This window comes from Elephantulus edwardii, unplaced genomic scaffold (genome assembly GCF_000299155.1).
Source record: "Elephantulus edwardii isolate Elephantulus edwardi_28Jun2011 unplaced genomic scaffold, EleEdw1.0 scaffold00147, whole genome shotgun sequence".
NCBI lineage: Eukaryota > Metazoa > Chordata > Mammalia > Macroscelidea > Macroscelididae > Elephantulus > Elephantulus edwardii.
In genome coordinates this window covers 6,015,615-6,027,865 of record NW_006399897.1, presented here as the reverse complement: position 1 = coordinate 6,027,865, position 12,251 = coordinate 6,015,615, and the positions used below count along the sequence as shown (strand labels likewise).

The window sequence follows — 12,251 nt, the reverse complement described above, 5'->3', positions numbered from 1 at the left end:
AATAAGTATATATGTAATACATATGTATGTATGTATATATGTAATATGTAAGTATGTGTATTGTTGTTGTTGTTAGGTGCTGTCGAGTCATAGACAACTCATAGCGACCCTATGAATGAAAGGCCTGAGTACAAGTATGTATATAGATGTATAAATTATAGAATAGAATATAATCCACATCCAGTGGGTTGTCAGAGGCTGTAAATCACACAATTGCTCATCTTTCTCTCCCAGAGAAGCTGGTGAATTTGAATTGCATGCTTAATTCTCCAAGACTGACTGTTTCTGTATATATAGATTGTTTCCCAGTTTTGAGGTTTTGGCATTTTTTAAAATATACTCATTCTCTTTTACCACAATTGTCCTTTTGTTACTGACATATCATTCCGCATAATTTGTTCTAACTTTATCCGTGTTATGCAGTATATGCTTGATCATTTTTTAGTAATGAATAATAACTCCATGTGTGAATGTTTCACAGTTCGTTAGTAATTCATCCCTTGAGCACTTGGGTTGTTTCCAAATCTTTGCTATAATATAGAGTGCATACAGTAGACATGGAAACATGGTTAGGTATATATCTGTTATGTCACAGAACTCTTTCTTTCTGAAGTCTCCACTCTTGTCTTTCCTTCTACCTCTTCCTAATTCTTAAAATGTTGTCATTGTTTTTGTTGTGTGCCGTAGAGTTGGAAACTACTCATAGCTGACCCTGCAGCTGGTTTTCAGAGGCAGTTAATTGCACAGGAGAAGAATGCTTATCCTTCTCCCCCAGAGCATCTGGCGTCCTGGAACTGTGTGCTTGGGGGATTGCAGCACAGCTTCTTGCCACTAGGCCACCAGATGTGATAGATAGATAGATAGATAGATAGATAGATAGATAGATGATAGATACTCATGGGATTGATGGATTAAAGTGTATTTCTATTCTCAACTAAGGATGTAACACACTGCTTGCTGAAGTGGCTACAACATTCTACTATTCCACCAACATTGTGAGGTTTTTAATCTCTCTACACCTCCATTAGCATTTGTTGTATCAACTTTCATATTTTAAGAATTAGAAAGAGGTAAAAAGAAAGACAAGAGTGGGGACCTCAGTACAGGCAAGAAATAATTACCAGAAATGGACTGCATTCATTTGGACACAGACCCTTGGACTTGGATGCTCCTTGACACATGAAGAGCTAAAACACATGGAAATTGTCATGTAATACTGAGCCTACATTATGCTGAAAGAACATAGACTATTCTCCAGAACCAATAAGACCTTCCCCTAAAACTAGTGCACTGGATTCAGACTTCTAGCCTCCTAAATTATGGGAGAATAAATTTCCATTAGTTAAGATCATATAAATTATGGTATCTCTGTTACAACAATACTAGAGAACTAAGACATAAAATAAGGAGGCCCATGGATTAATTTAGCAACTCAAAGATGTTATTAAGGACTCGAATGGTTTGTAGCCAATCTCAGTAGGTCATAGTTGTAATTATTCAAGGACTTAAGCATCATCCTTCTGTGAAAATACCTGAAGAATGAGGAAAGAGGGCAAGTTTAAAAGATGTGAGATTTTCCAACTTAACCTGAATGAATAAAATAGTATTCTGATAAATAAAAGAAAAAATAGTTTTACTGATGTTATTTTAGAAGTCTCTTTCTCCTATATGTACCAGGCTTCTTGTTTTTTTAAGCATCTACTTAAAGCAAAACAAACTATAATTCCAAGTACTTTCTAGATAAATGTGGGGTTTATGAATTATTATTTTCTTAAGCTCATAGGGAATGCCATTAAAGCTCAAGCCTCAAGCCTCAACTATCAGCAGTCATAACTTCACTTAAAAGAATAATACTATTCATATTGTATTTGTTAATAGATAGGATTTCTTTTATCATTATTTGAGATAACATATGTACAATATCCTTAATGTTTAAAGGATAATAGTAAAAATTCATAGTACAAATTTAAGGCATATCAATGAAGATTAAATTTATTATTTCTTACTGTTTTCTTAAAAGCAGTAGCTATTCCATTAAAGAAAAAAAAATTATGTTTTTTTTGGTTTCTAAAGCACAGAGCTCCCAAGCTCTAGTGCTTAATGGTATGGAATCGTACTGCCAAAAGAAAGGTATGCAGTTGAAATCCACAAGTTACTCCATGGGAAAAAGATGTGCAATCAACTCCCTTGAAATTTACTGGGTTAAGGTTAAGATTCCCATGCAACTTACTGCCTCTGAAAACCCACTGGGCAGTCAGCTATGGGTTGATTCTGACTTCATGGCATACAACAACGAGGCTGAGACTAGGGAGTTCTGGTGCACTGGTGTGTAAGGAGTTGAGCCACCAGTGCAAAGGCATGCAGTTCAAATCCACCAACTGCTCTGCAGGAGAAAGATGGGCAGTCTCCTTTAATGTAATTCACAGTCTCTATAACCTGCTCAAGGTAATCTATAAATCAGTTCCAACTTGATAACAATAAGTGAGTGAAAGCTAAGTCTTTAAGAGGGCATGGTTTGTGATTAGAGTATTGATTTCATTCAAAGAAACAAACAAATGAAAGCTAATAGTTGCATCTATGTTAGGAGCTTAATTACTTCGCACATTGCACAGTCTTGTTTCAGTGCTTACCATTTTGCATTCAGAAATTGATCCAAGTAAGATTTCCAAAGATTTCTGCATTTTCATTTCAGAAATTAGCCTGTGTTCATCATTACATAGTGGGTTTTAGTGTGTTCAAAGAATGTTAGCAGCTATGATAAAGAATAGAAAATATTCTCATGTATCTACAAATTTGACAAAGCTTTGACCTTTTCCCAGCAATTAACATTCTTATCACCACCTTCTCCTTGTCTCTCTGTTCTTTTGACTTACAAGGTGGGACACTACAAATACATGGATCTCTTAATTTAACTCTGTCTCAATTAATTAGATCTCCCTCCTGTCCTCAAGTGTAATTATTTGAGGTGTTTTTAAGGAACACTTGACTTAAAATAAGATGATAAGAATTCTTATCTTGGCACTTTAATTAAAAACATTTATGTTGAGTGTGCCATGGAGTCAGAACTTATTCATAGCTGACCCTCCAGCAGGTTTTCAGAGATAGTAAATCACAAGGAAGGAGATTGCCTATCCTTCTCCCATGGAACAGCTGGTGGATTTGAACCACAGCCCTTTGGTATTGCAGCACAGCTTCTTACCACTAGGCAAACAGATCTCATAGGGAATGTCATTTAAACTCAGGCCTCAACTACTTCAGTTATAAGCAGTTTTAACTTAAGTGAGCACTATTTATATTGTATTTGTTAATGGATAGAGTTTCTTTTATCATTATTTACGATAATGTATGTACAGCATTCTTACTGTTTAAAGGACTAAAAATTATATTGCAAATTTAAGACATTTCAATGAAGGCACTTTCTGTAAAATTTCAGTGTTCTCATCTATCTCTATAGCTCCTTCATTTATAAAACGTTGATAACTCTCAAATCTGAACTTAACATTTTTTTCTCCTCTTTTGACTTAAAGCCTAACTTTCTATTTCCTATATTCATATGTTAACATTCATCAGGACCTCAAAGTCAGCTTATTGAGAAACTAGTTTCTGCAGGCAAAGCATGTGAACAGGTCCAGATAGAAAGCTAATATGGCTAATTTGAGATGGGTGGTAGCACTCTAAGCATGTATCTGTAATAGTAAAGATATTAAAGTCACTAAATTTAATTTCTAAAAGAATCGTGATGTATCTCTAAGTCTACTTAACTATATTAGATGATAAAATGATCTGGATAAAAATGAATCATTCCAAAGAAATTGTGAGTATATCACTAATCATCTGTAAATATTGAATAGGAACCAGAGCTAATGGATTGTGTTTTACTTTTCAAAAAGAGAGCCCTCACAGTGAAAAATTCATAAAAGATAAGATTATTGTAAAATGCAATCATATTTTGATTACTTGCCTTTGACTACCTATGGGGGAGGTGGCTTCAGTCTGCAAAATAAAGCACATGTTGTACTTTCAGACGCCTTTATTGGAAATGAAGTTATTTGACAGGGAAAAAAAAACCCTACTGAAAAGAATGCCTAATCCTTTGTGAATTTTGACTATTAAGAAGTTGCTTTACCAGTCAGTTATGTATTGTTGTTAGTGTGACCATCAAGTCTAAGCTGGCCCATAGCTGACCCTCTGGCACGTTTTCAGAGGCAGTAAATTGCATGGAGGAGACTGCCCATCTTTCTCATGCTGTATAGCTTGTGCATTTGAAACTTTCAATAATTTAATTGTGTTTGGATCCACAATCAACACTCTTGGCACCAGCAGTCAAGAAATTAAAGATGTGTTGTATTGGGAAAGTGTACTGTCAGGAACTTCTTCAGATTACTGGGGAACAACAATATCAGTTTAAAGACTACAGTACACCAGATTCAAGCTATGGACTTTCAGTGACTTCATAGACACCTGGGAGTTGAACAATGAATAAAGATTACAAAAGAAGAATTGATAATTTGAGTGTGGTTTTGGAGAAGGTGGACTACAAAAAGAGCAAACATACATGTCCTGGAAAAAGAGCAACCAGGGTGCTCCTAAGAGACAATGACAATGAAACTTCATCTCTCATACTGAGGGCATATTATTAGATGAGGCCAGTCCTTCAAAAGGACATCATGCTTGGAAAGGGAAAGGCTCAGCAAAGGAGAAGAAGATCCTGATGAGATGGATTACCACAGTGACTGTAGCAATGAGCTTAAGCATATTAGGGATGATGAAGATGGCAAAGGATAGGACAGGACTCAGATCTGTTGTTCATAGGTCAATATGAGTCATAGTCAACTCTTTTGTTGTTGTTATGTGCTGTCGAGCCTCTTGCGACTCATAGTGACCCTATGTACAACAGCCCTATGTACAACTCTGCTCTATCCTGTGCCAATCGCACTGTCTCTGACACTCCCATCCCAATTACCCCAGTCACTGAATCAGTCTGCCTCATATAGGGCCTTCCCCTGCTGTGCTGTCTCTCCACCCTCCCAAGCATGATGTCCTTCTCCACCGACCGATCTCTCCTTACAACATGTCCAAAGTATGTTAGACAGAGCCTCAGAATCCTTGCCTCCAAGGAGCCACCTGGTTTAACCCTTTCCAGGATGAATCTGTTTGTTTTCCTAGCAGTCTATGGTATTCTCAATACTCTTCTCCAGCACCACAGCTCAAAGGCATCAATTCTCCTTCTATCCTCCTTGGTCATTGTCCAACTCTCTGATGCATAGCAAGTGACAGCAAAGACCATGGCCTGTGTCAGACGCACCTTAGTCTCCAGAGAGACACCATTGCTCTTCAGTACTTTGGAGAGGTCCCTAACAGTAGACTTTCCCATGGCAATGTGCCTTTTAATTTCCTGGCTACTGGTGCTAAGAGTGTTGACTGTGGAGCCAAGCAAACTAAAGCTGTGAACAGTCTCAATCTCTTCACCATCCATCCTGATGCTGCCGATTGGTCCAGTGGTGAGAATCTTTGTCTTCTTGACATTGAGCCTCAACTCTCCAGCAACTAAAAACAAGAAGAAGAATATATATGATATGCATTGTTTCCTGTTTAACATATTGTTGCCTATTGAAGATCATATAATTATTTTCTATGGGACCTTTCAGTATCTTTACCCCTTTATACTTAACTTCACAAGCAATATGTGAGGTGCTGTGGAGTCAGCTCTGATTCTTGTGTTCTGTATGGGTAGCAGAACAAAACCCTATCTGATCCTTGACTGTCCTCATAATCTCCACTCTCCTTAAATCCATTGGTGCAGTCACCATGTTAATCCATGTCCTTGAGGGTCTTTCTCTCCTTTACTGACCCTCTACTTTACAAACATGATGTCCTTTTCCAAAGACTGAATCTTCCTGAAACCATGCCCAAAGTATGTGAAACAATGTCACCATCCTTGCTGCTTAAATAGCACAGTAACTACACATTTCCAAGACAGATTTCATCGTCATGTTGGCAGTTCCTGAATGATCAGCATTCTTTGCCAGCACTACACTGCATGCACATCAATTCTTCTTCTCTTCTGAATCCCATGATTTGGACTAGGCAAACCTCACTCTTTGCTCTTTAGCATTTTAAAAAGGTGTTGGCTGAAGATTTGCCCAATGCAGTGCATCTTTTGTTTTCTTGACTACTGCTTCCATGGGTGTTCATCGTGAGCTCTCAGAAAATAAAATTCTTAACAAGCAAAGAAGAATTTATAACAGATTACTGCATTTTAATAATAACTGACACCCTTTAAGTTTTAAAAAGGTAACGTTCTTCAAAATTGTCTTGGTGAAAATGCACATGACTATTGAAAGGACCAAGAAGAATAACAAAAGAAAGCATGAACAAATAAAAAGAATTGAAAACCTTTATGGCCTCACCAGTCCCAGGTTGTCCTTTATGATCACTCTGAACAGGAATCAACTGGATGGCAGCTCATTCTTCAGAAAAGAGCTCAAGAGAGGAGAGGCCCAAGAGGAGATGAGGTCAGGAAGAGTTCTGCTGGTTTTCTCCTTTACTCAGAGAACCAAAAGGACCAATCCTGTAGCAGGGTTCTTCAAATCTGAAGTTGTTTGAATTTCAAGAGATCCTTTAAGGAGAGGCTGCAGAGCATATACCTCCTCCTTCGCTGTCCGGGCATCTTCTTCTGATAAGCTATTATTCTCCAGGCTCTCTGCCTTGAATTCTGACCAACAAAATAGTGTTTGTTTTATATGTGGCTCCACGGTCAACACTCTCGGCACCAGTAGCCAGGAAATAAAAAAACATACTGGGATGGGAAAGTCTGCGGTTTGGGACCTCTCCAAAATACTCAAGAGCAACAGTGTCTCTCTGGAGACTAAGGTCCGCCTGATACAGGCCATGGTTTTTGCAATCACTTGTTTTGCATCAGAGAGTTGGACAATGACTAGGGAGGATAGAAGGAGAATTGATGCCTTTGAGCTGTGGTGCTGGAGAAGAGTATTGAATGTACCATGGACTGCCAAGAAAACAAACAGATTCATCATAGAGAGGATTAAACCGGGCTGCTCCTTGGAGGCAAGGATTCTGGGGCTTCGTCTGACATACTTTGGACATGTTGTAAGAAGAGATAGGTCTTTGGAGAGGGACATCATGCTGGGTAGAGTGGAGGGACAGGGCAGGAGGGGAAGATCCTCTATGAGGTGGATTGATTCAGTGACTGGGGTACTCGGGATGGGTGTGTCAGAGTCAATGAGATTGGCACAGGATAGAGCACGGTTTAGGGCTGTTGTGCATAGGGTCGCTATGAGTCGCAAACAACTCGACGGCACATAACAATAACAACAACCACAAATGGGGCTTAGAAGAAAGTGGCTTTAAGAAGGGGTTGGGATGAACAGAAGCAGCAAACTCCACCAACCATTTTGCCTGCAGCTCCATCAGTTACCCAAGTCTTAGACACCGACAGTGCCTTTTGTCTAGCCATCAGCCTAAATCCACTAGACATTCTGGGGGTTGCTGTCCAAAGCAGTGTTGAGGACACAGTAGAACCAATGGATGTCTTTACATTCTCTTCCTCATATAAAGCCACCTTTGCATAATAGCATGATTTTTGTCAGAAAATGAAGGGTGACTGTACTGTCTGTGAGTTCAATGTGGCCACTGCAGTATATTATAAAGCCCAGCAAAAATGTAGAGAGTGTCAGGATAGAGATGAGTGAGGTCAGAATTGACCAGAGGTTTGGAGTGAAGAAGCATGTCTGACTTCTGTTTCAAAGGAATCAATCTTGGGCTGCTGTTGCTGCAGATTCCTTCTGCTTTTAGTGAATTTAAAGGAGGTCAGACACCTCTTCCATACCATTTTATAGAGTAGAAAACTAAAAATAAGCAACCTTGTTTATAATTATAGAGACAATCTTTAGATAAGAAAAAAAATAATTTTTACAGCACAATATAAGTAAGACAAAATAATAGTAGGAAGCAAGCAAGTATTGCAGGATTCTTTGGGTATATTCCAAACTCAGAGTTTAACTTCCCATTTTCTCTCTTAACTTCATACATTTCAGAATGTATTAGGAAGAGTTGTTACATAATATGAATCTGCTGTACTTGAAGTTTACACTACATGCACCTGAATTTTGATTGCTCTAGATATTTATTCTCTAGGTTTTGGAAATTTATTGAAATAAGCCCTTTGACAAGTTAATCTTTTCATCTTATTAAAACCGTATTTTGGCTCATACATTTGAAAATGGTCTACAGAAGGCAAGCCATCATGTTGGACATTTTAACAAGCTATTTATCACATCAGTTGTATTCGTTTTCCTTGTCCTTTAGATGTTATTGTTGTTGTTAAGTGCCATCAAGTTGCAGGTGACTCATAGCGACCCTATGAAGGAGAGTCCTCCATGCTTGGGTGCCCTTCCTCCTCTCTCCAGGTTCATAGGGTTTCCGGAGGCAAGCTATTATGAAAGTGGATGCCACTCCTCCTTCCACGTTTGTTTTAATCTGCGAGCTCCACCCCACTCTCTGTCTGCATTGGGTAGTCAACCATTATGGCATTTGACACATCAGTATCACAGCCTTTAGATGTAGCACTTTCATATTTCCTTCCATCATTTGTCAGTGAAGAAATGACAACTGCAAAATAATGCAAGTAACATGAGAATTTAGCTTCAAATTGCACTTTGAGATGAAAATAATACTCTTCCTTTTTCATCACAAATCACTGAATGTGAATACTTTGGAGATGACTTTCAAAAGGCAAGAATTATTTGTAAAGCACATTCATTTCCTGACTTTTAAAATAAGACAGATGTTAATAGGACTCATTTTAATTGTCCAAATAAACTTAATTAAAGCAATAGTATGAGTGATAACTTACCTTGTTGAATGAGGACTGTTAGCATAACACATCTGATTAAAATTTGGGCCTTTGGCTGCAGACACAAGGTGTTTGTTTATATTTGTCTATTCTAATTTGAGAATTTCTAGATCAATTTTAAAGCTAGGTCTCTACATCTGTAGAGATAGGAGAACTGGACAATAGCATGAATAATTAGCAGAGAAGAAGGATATAAAGAGCTCTAATGGCCTTGTGGCAAGAATCTGTGCTGCAATCATGAAAGCAAATGGTTCAAATTTGCCAGTTGCTCCATATGACAAAGATGGACAGTCTTTTCCCATGTGATTAACGGTCTCTGTAAAAACTTCCTGGAGAGTCAGTTAAGGGTCTATTCCAACTTAATGGTACACAACAACAGTTGTTGTTTGTTGTTATGTGCCATCAAGTCACTTGCAACTCATAGCGACCCTATGTTCAAGAGCCCTAAATGCTGTTCTATCCTGTGCCAATCTCGCCGTCTCAAACACAAGCATTCCTACCACCTCAATCACAGAATCGATCCATCTCATCGAGGGTCTTCCTCTCCTGAGCCGCCCCTCCACTCTTTCAAACATGATTTTCCTCTCCAAGGACCAGTCCCTCCTTTTAACATGCCCAGAAGTCAGACGAAGCTTCAGAACCCTTCACTCCAAGGAGCATTCCGATTTCATCCTTTCCAGGACAAACCTGTTTGTTCTCCTAGCAGTCCATGGTATACTCAACACTGTCCTCCAGCACCACAGCTCAAAGGCCTCAATTCTCTTTCTATCATCCCTATTCACTGTCCAACTCTCCAATGCATAGCACGTAATTGTGAAGACTATAGCCTGGATCAGGTGCACCTTAGTCTGCAGCCTGACATCGTTGCTCTTCAGTACTCTTGGGAGGTCCCTCACATCTGACTTTACCAATGTAATTCATCTCCTGATTTCCTGGCACTTGTTACCAAGAATGTTGACTGTGGAACCAGGTAAACTAAAACTGTTAACTATTTCAGTCTCTTCACCATCCATACTGATGCTGCCAATTGGCCCAGTGGTGAGAATCTGTGTTTTCTTGATGTTGAGCTTCAATCCATATTGGAGGGTGTACTCCTTGACTTCTGCAGCAAGCGCTTCAGGTCCTCCTCAGTTTCAGTAAGCAGGGTTGTGTCATCCGCATAACACAGGTTGTTGATGACTCTTACACCAATCCTGATGCCATATTCTTCCTGGTACAGCCCTGCATCTCAGATGATCTATTCTGCATATGGATTGAAAAGGTATGGAGACAAAATACATACTTGATGGACCTCCTTCTTGATTTTGAACCAGGTAATGTCTTCTTGCTCTGTTCTGATGACTGACTCTTGGTCCAAGTAAAAGACAACAGTAGCATATGTATGTATATATTATGCATTTTATAGAACTTGTATAGAATTGAGTGCTATTTGAGTGGAGGATCTACAAGCAACAGCCTTGGTATCAGCAGTCAATAAAAAGAACAAAGGCTACTTGAGGAAATTGCTGTTCTAGGGGCTGTGGTGGCCTTGATACGTAGTTACGCTGCCAAACCAAAGACAAGCATTTCAAGTACACCAGTTGCTCCCAAAGAGAAAGGTTGAGTCTCTTGTGAGATTCAAGGCTTCTGAAAACATGCTGGGGAATCCGCTATAAATTGGTTTCTTTCTGAATAGGACATAACAACAAGGATACTGGGATAGTGAAAATATAGAATAATCATGGAATATTTTGTGATTTCAAAATTATAAAGTATTAAATTAGCACAGAGGATTTGTCAAAAAAACCTAAGAGTTAATGGGAAGAAATCTCCAGGGGAAAAAATTGTCATAATTTGAGAAACAAAATGACAGATTTTATCCCATGGAAGAAAAAGAGAGAGAGAGAGAGAGAGAGGAGAGAAGGAGCGGGGGGGGGGGGGGGGGGAGAAAGGGGGGGGGGGGGGGGAGAGAGACAGACAGAGAGAGAGGAGAGAGAGAGAGGGAGAGAGGGACGAGAGAGAAAAGATATCCTGGGACAGCAAAGTCATCACAAGAAAAAGTAATGAGGGGCATCATAACTGTTCAAACCCCTCCCCCTGAGTGCTGCTCGGACTGCACCGAGCTAGCTCAGGGCTCCTGCTCAGCTAGCACCACCCTCATCTTCACGAAGCCCTCATGATCTTCCACCAGGACCTCATCAGCCATGATGACATCTACATTCTCTGACATCTACAAAATCTGGGAGATCACTGACAGACTGTGCATGGAGGTGGAGGGGAAGATGGTCAGTAGGACAGAGGTCACATTGATGACCAGCTTATTAGTTGAGATGCCTCAGCTGAAGGCACTGATTGTGAATGAACCAGAAGTACAGTAATCACTGGTGCTGATGTCGTCATGAACTATCATCACTTGCAGGAAACCAGCTTCACAAAAGAAGCCTCCAAGAAGTATATCAGAGATTCTGTGAAATTAATCAAAGGCAAACTTGAAGAACAGAAACCAGAAAGAATAGAAATTTTTATGACAGGGGCTGCAGTACAGATCAAGCTCAACCTGCTAATTTCAAAACCTGCCAGTTATTTACTGGTGAAAGCATAGTTGCTCTGCTGGCCTACCACGAGGGTGATGTGACCCCGTACATTATTTTCTTTAAGGATAATTTAGGAAGGAGAAATGGTAACAAATTTGGCACCTCTTTGGATCCATCACCTGTCGTCCTAACTGGCTGCTGATTTTTATCAACACACCAGGATTTAGGAAAATGGGACTGATATCATCTTGAGCTCTTCATTTCATTTGACCTTGATTTATTTGGAGTGTAGGTATTTTTTTTAAAGGAAAAAGATGCCGTAAGTTAAAAAAAAAAAAGAGTAGTGCATCAATATTAGTTTCTTCATTCTGATAACTGCTGCATAGTTATGTAAGTTATTATTATTAGTGAAGCTGTACAGGAAATACTTGTACTATTTTTGTAATTTTTCTCTTAGTCTAAAATTATCTCTAAATAAATAATTCTGATAAAATAGAGTGATGCCTTCACTTGTTATAAGCAAATCCTGATCTAAATTTGCATAAAGTTCAGAGAACAAGTACAGGAAGTATTTTTTGCTATAGGACAAATTTAGGGACGTGACAGATATGTTTTACTTCTATAAGTGTTTCTTTCAATTGTCCAGGAATTCTTTTCAGAACAAATATAATTTGACCTGAGTGGATACATGCAGGCATTTGAAGTGTGTTCTGTTCCTCTTTACTTACATTATATGCACACTTCACAACCATGTGGCTCTAATATATTCACCAAGAACTCATTAAGTCTGTTTCATGTTGCCATCTGTTAAATAATTTTAAAATTAATCATTAAAATATAAAAATAAAAAATAAGCCTAATTG

The 12,251-nt window shown here is 38.8% G+C and overlaps 1 protein-coding gene and 1 pseudogene across 1 annotated transcript in view; both read left to right on the top strand.

Annotated features, from left to right (window-relative positions):
* Positions 1-12,251, top strand: part of FAM155A (family with sequence similarity 155, member A) — a 907,798-nt gene that overhangs the window by 719,007 nt on the left and 176,540 nt on the right. The window lies entirely within an intron of this gene.
* On the top strand, positions 11,031-11,590 carry LOC102860144 (annotated as a pseudogene).